The sequence below is a fragment of the Lissotriton helveticus genome, chromosome 2_1 (assembly GCF_964261635.1).
Source record: "Lissotriton helveticus chromosome 2_1, aLisHel1.1, whole genome shotgun sequence".
NCBI classification, from domain to species: Eukaryota; Metazoa; Chordata; class Amphibia; order Caudata; family Salamandridae; genus Lissotriton; species Lissotriton helveticus.
In genome coordinates, this window is record NC_136059.1 from 1,836,675,880 (window position 1) to 1,836,689,879 (window position 14,000).

The window sequence follows — 14,000 nt, forward strand, 5'->3', positions numbered from 1 at the left end:
CGCCCATGCTTAACTTTAACATTGGTTGTCAGTGGGAAGGTGCAGAATCCTAAGGCCAGCAAAAAAACATTCTGAATAATAGGGTGGTGAAGGCAAAAAGTTAGGGGAAGACCACCCTAAGGCTGACAGGCCTAAAATGGTACTTATATTTATCTCTTACTATTCAAATATACTCCATAACTGAATGAATATATAACACAATGTTTTCTATTTTACCATATTTGTCTGCAAAACTAACAATTAGTACATACAATGTAACGTCATAACTATTCACATGGTTAATGCTTGTTTAATTAGGCTACTTCAATAACAGACAGGCTCCAATGCCTTACCTTAACCTAAATGAGAAATAAAAAAATACATACCCACAATCTCGGCAGTCCAACCACCCCCTTTGCAGACATATGGAATGCTTCTGAAATTACCAAAGAGCGACAAAAGGAGAACCAGCAGTCTTCATCAGAGACTCCTTAAAGCTTTACAGACAACACACTTTTAAGGATTCTTCTACGTATGTGTGTCAGTCACTCTTAATCCACTGCCCACCACTAACTACCTTCTCTTCTTCTTACCTTTTAAATCACAGGCCTATGATGAAATGAAGGATTGACAATTTTTCAAATACCGTAAGAAGCAACTTCAAAGGATCCTCCAAGAATTCAATAACTCTGAGTGCACTATCAAGAAAACTTCACCTCATAAAGTACTTTCTCTGAAAAACAAAGATGCCAGAACAATAACTCATGAGCAAGAGACCTGACATCTAGGCCTCTCAGACCAATATTAAAAGGACTGCCCACAAACAGTCATTAGATACTGATTTGGTTAAGTCAACTCTTGGTTTTTCACTTTAAGAAAATGGTCAAGTTAAGCCACCTGCTGTTTTACTATCAGGTTAAGCCATATCAGGTTAGGTCAAGGGTATCTAGTTACAGGGAAAAATAAAAACAATCGAAGAGAAGACAGGTCTAAAATAAAAGTCTTTTCTGGCCACTCTTTAATGGAAACACATAATTGACATTTCAAAGGTCTGAAGAGGGAGATCATTCTCCTGCTGGGCTCCAGTGACTTGGAGATGTTTACCTCCTGAACTAATATATTTGCTATGGACACTCAAATCAGCCCATGCATTGAATCCCCATAGTCAGATAACAGGATAGGGATGTAAACGTTTTTTTCTGTTTTTAGCCACCTCTTATAAAGTACCTTGGAAATAATTTAAAAGTGTGAAATTTGATCCAGCAAGTTGCTGCTAACCAGTATATGATCATGTCTAATACATCCTTCACCTATTTAGGTAGCTTAGATCTAGATCCTTGCCTACAAAGTTGCTAAAACACTAATCCAGTCTTGAGCCAAGAATGGCTCTAGCAATAATCCTATGTTATCGCCTGTCAATGGAGATTGTAACCTTGATGAGAGGCAAATATGGTAGCAACAGGAATCAGTGAGAATATTCATTTGGGCATCAATGATTATTGAACCATATAGGGCCACCACAGTGTTCTTCCTTCCTGGAGGAGTTGTGTAATCAATTCACCAAATCTCCTACCTCTTTCAATTTCCCTAACATTAATGGTGGAACCAGCAGTATCAACTTAAGTTTGCTGGTCCTAAATGCAAGTAATTATCATGTATCCAGCATCCAATATACTCTACCAATTGAGCCGAGACTGTGGAGTTGAAATGAACAGGGGATCAGTGAACCCTGTGTGAGACTTTTTGTCAATGTCAGAGGAATTCATCTTTGCTGAAAGATTCCCATCATAACAACCTCACAAGCTCTTTAGTAGACACCCATGGCAAGAGGCTACGTCTGTAAGGCTCTTTGCATTGCCCATTGATCCATCATCCTGAGGGCCTAGCAGGCATCCTAAAGACACTGCACAGCCCCACACAGAAAAGAGTCATCAACTCAAGACGGACAATATGTATGATTGCCCTCCTACCTTGGTGTAACATTCTTCTCCCACAAGCATAACACCACTAAAAGTCTCTCTGGGCAGTAAAGAACAAGCATAGCCATCTCTCATTGCATACATTCACAGTGACACAATTGAAGCAACCTCAGCCAATCATGCACAACAGGCAAACACACTTCCTACATAGGCCATATTCATTTGCATACTCTTCTTATTACATAGAAAAAATACTTTATGCATCTTTTCCCTCACCTGTTTTCACTCTACTTCAGAATAAGGCACTGGTGCACAACACGATAGGGTGACAACTGTATCATAACACATGGCTCAAACAACTCTCACGTAGGGCACTATGTGACTCAACATTGTTTTAACCAAATACTCAAGATGGAGGAGAACTACTTGCTAGCACCGCATGAGGAATTTGAAAGGCTATATACATGCAACTGTAGTAGAATACAGCCCTGAATATTATATGTAAAGGTGCTTCAGTGGCAAAATCCATTCACAAACTTTTATCTTTGACTGGTATATTACCCGCTTTCTTCCTTTAGTCCAGCCAGCCAGGAGGATATTGAGGACTAACGGTTACAAATATGGGACTCCCAGATTCATAGTCTACTCAGATTTCTAGCCATGCTCCAACTCAGAAGGAAGAAAGGCTTAGTTTCACTCTTAAGGGTTTTATCTTGTGGTACTCAACTCACTAAGATGTTGGCAGCTAAAGCTTAACTCACTGACTACTTTAGTAGCCAGGAAAGTTAGTCAAATTGATTCAAACATTGGAACAAAATCCACAAATCTCAAAACTAAAATGTTTAAATTGATTCTACAAATACACCAGGTTTATAACCGATCACATTTAAGGACAAGTATACGATGCACCAGACTCTCTTGTATATGGGAAGCATTATGGGAATAACACATGAACAGTACAGTACATATCAACACAGCACTATGAATGCAACTGCTGTGGAACATTTATGATAGCACCAGCATATGCAGAAACAGTAGCACCCATTGCATACATGTAATCCAAGTGATAATACTAATTCCTTATTTTTATATAATGCATGGGATTGTGTCATCCATGTATAAACGGCAGTCTCTGATTTATTTATAATCAGCTACTTGTGATGCTCCTAGTCCCTAACAATAAAAAAAGGTGGCAGAACTTGAATGCTATAGGTTATTTCTGTTGAGTTCTGCCAGAGCCAGCAGCTGAGTGAAAGGCAGGTTAGGTCACCTGGCATAATTGAAGCAGCGCTTTAAAGCAATAAATGGAACATTGTTTTTTTTTCTTTTTCTTTTACTCTATTTTCATAGCTTACAATGACAAGCAGAGAGAATATATGTATTTTTTGCATTCCTTAGAGAAAGGCTAGAATCTTTCTTCATCTTTCTACATGTTCTAAGCTACTGTTGCTTTTTGTTTTTAAACTGACTTATATAGAAATGTTTCTAATATCTATTTACAGCAAATATCTAACAGTTTTTTGATGCTTGCAAATGAAAGACCTGTTCACCATGGTATTAAATGGGCCATGTATTATATGGGATTAAGTATACCCCCTGAAGTACACAATAAGGATTTTGCAAGTCACCTCAGAGTTCCATAGCCTTATGAAGTAACTTGGCTACCATCTGAGAGACTGAGAGTGTGCACAGAACAAATGGGATACAGAACAGAGAGAAAGGATGGAATCAGTGTACAGAGGGTAAGGAAGTAGGACAGACATGTAAGGAAGTCCACAGGGAAAGGGGTAGATAAGGTGGAACTGGATGTAGTGGAGAGAACAGAGTGAGGCACCGCAGAGCTGAGTTGAAGCGATTGGAAGGAGATAAGAGAAGGCGAAGACACTCACCGTCTGGCTGCAGTGATGAGTGATGAGATGAGTCACAAGAGTCTTGTGGCAGGACAGACACTGCAGGTCAGCAGGGTGAAAGGTTTGGGAGCTGTTTTGGTGATAAGTACTGAGGTGTACCACAGTTGTGTACACTGGAAAGCTACAGACATTCACTTGACCAAAAGGTCCCATGATAGGTTGTGTACTGCTAGTATGTTCTGGGCTTACTAATGATCCTTGTAGCAGTTGTGCATGTGCTGGGCCCTTATCCCTTACCATATCCTATCTAAGTGTACCCGCCTGCTCGATTGAAATGCTGGTTTTGGAATATAAAAAAAACTGAATAAGGCAGGGCAGTTTCCCAAATTAATAAATAGCCCCAGAAAAGAATAACAGACAGCTGAACTGCGGGATCTTCTGCAGAACCTCACAAACTTCCAGAACACTGTATAGATGTTAGGAACATAGCACTGACATGTCACTGGGACAAGCATATACAGTATAGTCTAGGAGTTCAGAAGATACTACAGCATCAGATCTGATGGCTGTAGTAAACCACAGACTGCTGGATCATGGAAAATAATTCTGCAAGACAGCAGAGACTGCAGGAGAAGGCACACATTACTAGAATCTGCCCATACTGTAGAGGCACAATAACAACTCCACAGACAGCTAGTTGGACCTGACTTTCTGCAGGGTCATTTACAAACTGGTTGCCTTCACCCTCTGTTAAATCTTCTACTGCTAACCAGTGCCAAGGTGTTTGTGCTCTTTTCTTAAAACATTTAGCTAACTTGTGAGCCCCCGTAAGTGGTACTACCTGTACACAAATCCTTTAAATTAAATGCTAGTAGAAGGCCTGCAGCACTGATTGTTTCCACCCACTTAAGAATGCCTTTTGAATGTGTTTTGGCATTTTCAGGCATGCATTGGAGACTGTGTGTGCAGGTTTAAACTGCCATTTTGACCTGGTCATCGCAGCCCCAGCCTCCTTGGAACCACCGCTGTGAAATTCATCCTCAAAGCAGGCCTTTACAACACATCGCAAGCCCCTCATTGACGTTATCCTTGACAACAACGCAGGACTTCACATCTCCACAGCTTCTTCACAACCCCCAATGTGTGACGTATCTTCGGTCCAGGACTTTGCATCCCTAGCCCCTTGATAATGGAATCCTCTATCATGACGCAGGCCTCCGCATCGCAGACTCACAGCTCGTCTCAGCCGACCCTGCAGGACACATCCTCCACGTGTGATCTCACAATGCTCTTCAATCTGTTTCTAAGGTAGCCATGTTCAAGGCACCTTGCTTGGTCTGTGTATCCCACCTGCACTCCATTGTGGTCAGCCTGAACTTTTGACTTTGTCCCGGTTGCACATGACTAGATAACCACAGTTTCCACTTTGTGCTTGTAGGTACTATTTTTACCTAAAACTTTGACATCTCATATCCTCTGTTATGCTGATTGTATTTTTGTCATTTTAGTCTCAAATAAATAATAAAAGTTTACTTTATTTTACAAAATGGTGAGGGATTTTTCTTGCGTTGTGTTTTTTGCTTTATTGCTGTTTGAAGTACTGCATAAATACTTAACATACTGCCTCTAAGTTAAGCCTAACTGTTTTGTGCCAAGCTGTCAGAGGTTGAAGCACCGGTTAATTTGGGGTTAGCTTGTGACTTCACCCTGACAGAAATTAAAGTTGTTCCTTTAGTAGGGTTTCATCTCCATCAACCAGTAACCCAATGTCCAGCACTTCTCAGAGACTGCAAGGATATATCAAGTTGGAAATGTTGACTTAAACTAATATTGAGTTTTAAATATTGTGACACAGAAATATCGACAACAAGAATATTGCGGTCAAGAATATAGACTTTATGGTAAGAAAAAAATAAAGTTGTTTAAAATATTGATTTCTTTATTAGTGTTCTGTAATTTAGTATATATTTTAATTGTATGTGAAGTATTGTTTATGTTTTTTAATATGCGTTAAATTTTTAGTAGCTATTCATTTTATTTTAATTAAATGTTGAGTTTTTTTTAGTTCCGGAGTGGGTTGTGGGTTTATAGGGGAATAGGGTGGGAAGTAATTTATTTATAATAAATTAATGCATATTTTGTATTCATTAATACTTATTTAAATAGAGATTTTATAATGTTAATTGTGTTTTGAATTTTGTTTGGTTAATTTTAGGTGCTGGTTGTGGGGTTTATAGAGGTAAAGGGTGAGAAGCAATGTATTTGTAATTAATTAGTAATTAGTTGTTAATTAATATTAATGAATTGACAATTAAATATGGAAATTATGTAATTAACTTTAGTTTATGGGTTGTGGGGTGTTAATGGGTACAGTGTGAGAAGTAGTATTTTATTTATTAATTGATAATTAGTTGATAATTAATATTAATCAATTAATTTATAATTAATTGATATAATGGTTTCATTATATTTTGTGTTTGGATTTTGGTTTTATGGGGTGAAGGGTGGGGAGCAAATTAATTGAAAAAAAGATTAATTATTTTTTATAGTTTGAGTTTAGGTGTGGGTTGTGGGGCTTTATGTGTTTTTTTAAATAATACCATTTTTTTAGTTGATAATTAATTATGCTAATTATAAAAAAAATATTTTTTTTTTATTTTCGATGTGGGTTGTGAGTTGTGTGGTGTTTTGGGCTAGGAAGTAGACTAAATTCATGTAATAATTAATGTTTTTGTTTATATATAATTTCTAAATACAAATATGTATTTGTTTCTAATGTTTATTTTATTTTATATAATATTTGTTGATATTTGTGATATGAATTTAACATAAAAATATGTTTTTTAATTTTTTATAGTAAATATATTTTTATTTTCATTTTTAACATATTTATAATTTTTTTACTTTCTTAAAAACATGTTTTGATTCTGTTGATGATATTTTGTTTCTTTTTAATTTTGAAGTGACTGGAGTGAGAATAGTAAATTCTGCTCCTCCGCAATCCAACAATTTCCCTATTGATGCACTTACTGGAATGGGAATAGTACATTTTATCCCTCCGCTATCAAACACTTTCACTACTGTTGGACTGACTGGAGTGCGAAACATAAGGTTAAAGATTTTTAAATACTTTAATATTTTAATTTATAATATAATTTTTTAAAAATCCATTTTATGTTATTGGTATATATATATATATATATATATATATATTACCTACTGGCGGTCGCCAGTAGGTATATATAGTTAGGATTTTTTCTCTATGGGTTTTTTGAAAATTCTATGTCTAATAACTTTGGCGTTTGTGGACGGAATTGGCTGAAATTTTCAGGAAAATGGCACATTTTGTTTCTGAGCAGCCCTTGAAAATTTGGGGGGGGTTCGTCAAGGGGGGGCCGAGAAAAAAGGGGGGTCCCAAAACGCGTTTTTCCCATGTTAATTTCCATAGGGCGGTTGGCCTCACTTTTAGCCCGAACGGCTGAATGGATTTGCACGAAACTTGGCAAAATTGTAGGGACTGGTAGCCCGATGTGCCTTTTGTAGGTCTCAATATATGTGCTCCAGTGGATTTTGAGAAATTAACGTTTAAAAAAAGATATATATCTGTAACAGCGGACCGGGCAGCGCTCTGGTTCGCGGACTTTTCGCGCAACGGAGCTTTGTGAAGCGAAGCTGATTGGTTCTCCGGCGTCTGTCAACATTCCAAACAGTCCGTAGCGGCCGCCATCTTGTCTCTCGGTAGGATCGAGAGACAAGAGGAGGCCAAAGCGAAGGGGCAAATGACCATAAGGGGGCATAGTACATTGTCGCTCACCCCCTAGGTTTGATGTGGAGGTTTTAAAAGGGCCCCGCGGGGCAAAAAAAAATAAAAATAATAATAATCGAACAGCTGAATGGATTTGCACGAAACTTGGCAAAATTGTAGGGACTGGTAGCCCGATGTGCCTTTGCTAGATCTCAATATATGTGCTCCAGTGGATTTTGAGAAATTAACGTTAAAAAAAAGGTATATATCTGTAACAGCGCACCGCTTCGCGTACTTTTCGCGTTACGGAGCTTTGCGAAGCGAAGCTGATTGGCTCTCCGGTGTCTGTAAACATTCCAAACAGTCCGTAGCGGCCGCCATCTTGTCTCTCGGTAGGATCGAACAGCTGAATGGATTTGCACGAAACTTGGCAAAATTGTAGGGACTGGTAGCCCGATGTGCCTTTGCTAGGTCTCAATATATGTGCTTCAGTGCATTTTGAGAAATTAATGTTCAGAAACAAGATATATATCTGTAACAGCGCTCCGCTTCGCGGAGATAAAATTATATGTGTATTACCTAGCTGTTGCTAACACCAGTTAGCGACGGCTAGTAGAAGATAGCGACCATCTTGGGCCCCACTTTGCATGTGAGTGATATTTATCACTAATGACATGCAAAGTGGGCATGCCAAGATGTTAGCGACTGGAAACAGTCGCTAACATCGCTATCTCCTATTATCAACTTTTGGAAATATTCGAGATAAGGGCGAATATCTCTAAAAGCTACCACCTGCCCTGAGCAGTTCTTAGCCATGTTATCCAATGGGAGGTGGATAACATGGCTAAGAGCATTAGCTCGGTAATGCATGAATATCGCTGAGTTTTCAGCGATATTAATGCATTGCGGTCGTTTTTTATCGTATTTCCGATAAACCTTGATAATAGCAAGGTTTATCTGCGATAATTTCTGACGGTAAAAAAATCGTTGCTAAGCATCGTTAGGGATAAATATCGCTTAACTTTGGTAATATGCCCCAACGTCTGTTAACGTTCGATTCGAAGGAAATCAGGAAGTGTTGAAAAACATTGTCTGCGCCATCTTGTCTTTTTTCAAATGCCACACTTTTGTCGTGCACGGCAGCCATTTTAGATGCCTTGACCAGACCCACTCTGTGCACGCTGTCGATCCTTAGCATGGCTCCCCACCCTCGCAAACATCTCCCCCAGGCAGTGGTCACCCCCGCTCTCTGTCTTATGCATGGGTAATAAACCTCCCCCATCTGCGCTGCTGTTCCCTGAGAATCACACCCTGTGCCCGCCCGACACCTCCCTTTCGCCCTATTCACTACCGCACCCTCTGACACTCCTTTTCCTCTGTGTCCGATTGTCCAGGCTGGTCCTAGGGTATCAGCTAGCCCTGCAGATGTAGTTTATGGCCACAGCTGTAAAGAATCACCCCTCTTCAAAGGAGTTATAGTAGATCAGAGCCTGAAGCGGAAGATTCCAGGGATGACTGTTTGTACATCAAAGTTTTTACAATTATGTGTCACATTAAAAATATATAGCACTCCGACAAAGTAGTAAGATTATAAAACTTTAATAATTTATAAATATATACAAGAAAACAAAAATAGTAATAACATATAAACATTTTTAGGGAAAAACAACGAAGTAGCGGTCGGCTGTGCGAATAGTCCCAACGCAGCACAACGTCCAGATTTCCGGCGTGGGGCGTCGCGGGGGGTGGGTCATCAGTAGCAAACTGTTGTGCGAATAGTTCCAAGGCAGCAGAACGCGCCGAAATCTAGATGACACGAAAGTGATGTCTAGTAAGTTGCCACCCAGCAAATAACGGCATGGGGCGTCGCGGGGGGTGGGTCATCAGTAGCAAACTGTTGCGCGAATAGTTCCAAGGCAGCAGAACGATGGCACCAAGGTGATGTCCAGTAAGTTGCCGCACTGGTTTTGGTATCCTACAATGCTGCTCCGAATAACGGCGTGGAGCGCCCCGGGGGAGGCGGCGTGAACGGGCCTCTCCAGGTGGAGTGTCATCTGTTGTAGTGGGGCGCCCCTTTACCGTTTCAGTTGCCATTCCGTCCGTTTTTGGTCCACTGTGTCAAAAGCCGCAATTCAGCTGAGTTGCGCCCACTCTTGCGGTGCAGCGATAGGCGGCTGTCACAGGACTCTCAAAATGGCGGCAGGCTGTTTCCTTTTTGGGCCTGGTCCACTGAAATGGCCCTGGGACACCTTGGAAATCGGACGCTTGTCTGCTAGGTCTTGGACCTCATTCTCGAAAGCGTCCCCTCCGCCTTGAGAATTCATCAAAAGTTTTGGGGGCTCCGACTCCTGCAGGCTTCTGGTGGGGAGCGGCTGCCATGATTGCTCGCGGAATGACCACGACTGAGCTACGAGATGGTGGTGCTTTCATGCTGACGCCAGCTTCAGTCTGAAACATCCAGAAACAAGGTGGGGCTTTCATCGTTTGGGGAAAAAAAAAAGTTTTCATCCTATGAAAAGTGTTGTTTTTAGGTCACATGATCAAGCCTTCTATCATTAGGAAACCAAAAGTAAAATGAACCAATGAAAAGTTTTATAAACAAGTCACATGACCTGTTATGCGGCATAGGGTGTAAAATTAGGAGAAAATACGTTGGCACGTGAGGCGGCGTCAGTAGCAGACCGATGTGCGAATAGGCCGAAGGCAACACAACGCGCCAAGATCCGGATGGCACCGAGGTGGTGTCCAGCAAGTTGCAGCACTGGTGTGGCCATCCTACAATGCTGAAAGTCGGCGTGGGGCGCCCCGTTGGCCTGTGAGTTTGCGTCAGTAGCGGACCGATGTGCGAATAGGCCGAAGGCAGCACAACGCGCCAAGATCCGGATGGCACCGAGGTGGTGTCTAGTAAGTTGTCGCACTGGTGTGGCCATCCAACAATGCTGAAAGTCGGCGTGGGGCGCCCCGTTGGCCTGTGAGTTTGCGTCAGTAGCGGACCGATGTGCGAATAGGCCAAAGGCAGCACAACGCGCCAAGATCCGGATGGCACCGAGGTGGTGTCTAGTAAGTTGCCGCACTGGTGTGGCCATCCTACAATACTGAAAGTCGGCGTGGGGCGCCCCGTTGGCCTGTGAGTTTGCGTCAGTAGCGGACCGATGTGCGAATAGGTTGAAGGCAGCACAACGCGCCAAGATCCGGATGGCACCGAGGTGGTGTCTAGTAAGTTGTCGCACTTCTGTGGCCATCCTACAATGTTGAAAGTCGGCGTGGGGCGCCCCGTTGGCCTGTGAGATGGCGTCAGTAGCGGACCGATGTGCGAATGGGGCCAAAGGCAGCGCAACAATATTTTCTGATTTGAAGACACCACAAGGCGCTGAGATGCCAAGATCCGGATGGCACCGAGGTGGTGTCTAGCAAGTTGTGGCACTCGTGTGGCCATCGTACAATGGTAAAAGTCGGTGTGGGGCGCCCTGTTGGCCTGTGAGATGGTGTCAGTAGCGGACTGATGTGTGAATGGGGCCAAAGGCAGCGCAACAATATTTTCTACTATATTTTCGGAGTAGAAGACACCACAAGGCGCTGAGATGCCAAGATCCGGATGGCACCGAGGTGATGTGTAAGTTGCGGACGGATGTGCGAATGGGGCCAAAGGCAGCTCAACAATATTTTCTGAAGAGAATACACCACAAGGCGCTGAGATGCCAAGATCCAGATGGCACCGAGGTGATGTCTAAGTTGCGGACCGATGTGCGAATGGGGCCAAAGGTAGCGTAACAAGATTTTCTGTATGGAAGATACCACTAGGCGTTGAGATGCCAAGATTCGGATGGCACCGAGGTGATGTCTAGGAAGTTGTGCCACTGGTGTGGCCATCGTACAATGGTAAAAGTCGGCGTGGGGCGCCCTATTGGCCTGTGAGATGGTGTCAGTAGCGGACTGATGTGCGAATGGGGCCAAAGGCAGCGCAACAATATTTTCTGACTAACACCACAAGGCGCTGAGATGCCAAGATCCGGATGGCATCGAGGTGATGTCTAAGTTGCGGACTGATGTGCGAATGGGGCCAAAGGCAGCGTAACAATATTTTCTGTATGGAAGATACCACTAGGCGTTGAGATGCCAAGATTCGGATGGCACCGAGGTGATGTCTAGCAAGTTGGTGTGGTCATCCTACAATGCTGAAACTCGGCGTGGGTCACCCCATTAGCCTGTGAGATGGCGTCAGTAGCGGACCGATGTGCGAATAGGCCGAAGGCAGCACAACGCGCCAAGATCCGGATGTCACCGTGGTGGTTTCATAGTTGAGAGGCACTTCATCTGCAGTGGGGCGCCGAGATCCGGATGGCACCGAGGTGATGTCTAGCAAGTTGCTGTACTTGTGTGGTCATCCTACAATGCTGAAACTCGGCGTGGGTCGCCCCATTAGCCTGTGAGATAGCTGTTCTTTGGATTTGGGCCTGGTCCACTAAAATGGCCCTGGGACACCTAAGAACTCGAACGCTCGATTTTTTTTTCCTTTCCTGTACATGCAAAAAAAGGTAAATGCCCGGTATGTTACACGCTTCATCTGCCACGATGAACTCTCCAGAGGAACCGAAAAAATATATAGTTGTTGGTGTGGTCATCCTACAATGCTGAAACTCGGCGTGGGTCACCCCATTAGCCTGTGAGATGGCGTCAGTAGCGGACCGATGTGCGAATAGGCCGAAGGCAGCACAACGCGCCAAGATCCGGATGTCACCGTGGTGGTTTCATAGTTGAGAGGCACTTCATCTGCAGTGGGGTGCCGAGATCCGGATGGCACCGAGGTGATGTCTAGCAAGTTGCTGTACTTGTGTGGTCATCCTACAATGCTGAAACTCGGCGTGGGTCGCCCCATTAGCCTGTGAGATAGCTGTTCTTTGGATTTGGGCCTGGTCCACTAAAATGGCCCTGGGACACCTAAGAACTCGAACGCTCGATTTTTTTTTCCTTTCCTGTACATGCAAAAAAAGGTAAATGCCCGGTATGTTACACGCTTCATCTGCCACGATGAACTCTCCAGAGGAACCGAAAAAATATATAGTTGTGGTAACTATACCATGCATCGTCATATGGAGAGGTGGCACCAATTAATTATAGTGCTGCATAAAAGAGAGATTTGGAGGAGAACCCCTGACCTGCTAGTACATTCATCAAAGAAGTGGCACTGAGAGCTTCAGAGGCAAGGGAAACGGTCCCAAATATTTAGAAGAACTTTGGAAAGATTAAAATGACATGTTTAGATTGTGGTAAATTAATTTCATGTGGGCAGATGAGTGTTACTCTAATACATACAGCATATGAACATCATCATAGTCGATGGTTGGTAGAGACATTTTGACTATATCCTGGACCTGCCCGTCCTCGCCCAAAATGGCGCCGGAATAAATGGGACTCGTAACTCCTTGTTGTGTACTGGTTGCAGAACCTTGAAATCACGAGATACGTATGCAGTTTTGAAGCACATGGCGGGCGGGGACGAGAATTGATTGAGTATTTCGACATCCCTATTGATATTAAGTTCTGATGTGTTATTGATTACTGTACTATTGAAAGTTCGAATTAACGTCACGCATGGTACTTGCCCGCAAATGTATATCTAGATAATTTTATTGTAACTGGCTCTGTCGTATTTTAATTATAAAATGTACGTCCACCGATTCCGTAACTGTTAGACACCTTAGTTTTTGCAACCTAATGGCCCGCCCGTTACGTTCCTCTACAGTGTAAATGTCTATTCATCATATACGATTACAGTTTGCTCCGTGGCAGGCCCACGTGGTTATAGGCTCGTATTTGTATAATGAAATTTTCACAATAAAGGTTTTTAAAAGAAAACATGGTAGTAGTGTATACATTGGTAAAGTTTTTAATAATAGTCACTGTTTTAGAATCATTAAAAGGCAAGTGAAATAAAGCAGACCAATTACATGAAGGGTAAAAGGTATAATACGAAGGAACGCAGTAAAGATAAATGGTCAAGGGCTTTTGTGTTTTCTATTCCTGCAACATAAAGTGATCGATAAGAATCTCATATTCAGGCGTATCGGCCACTAAGACAGCAGGTCGACCCTCTTTTGCTCAACGGCTCCGTCATGGGACGAAGAAACGCTCTTTTTCTCGAAAAAAGAATATATTTTACTTGCAGGACAGTTGTAAAATTTCCGGGAAAGTACATTAGCTTGGAACATTATAACATATATTTAAGAGAAAATAATGTTCGGAAGTAATTAAAAGCGTAATTTTTAGGTGATATGACCAAGGCTTTCATCATTAGAATAAGAAAAGTAAAATGAACCAATGAAAAGTTTTATTAACAAGTCACATGACTTGTTATGCTTACGTTACGCGCTGCGCGCCCCGGATGACTTCCGGATGCGCTAACGCGGCGCGTCATATGACGCATTACGCGACAACGCAGGTCCAGAATATAGTCAAAATGTCTCCACCAACCAGCGGTCGAAACACAACCCCTTTCAGCAGGCTAAA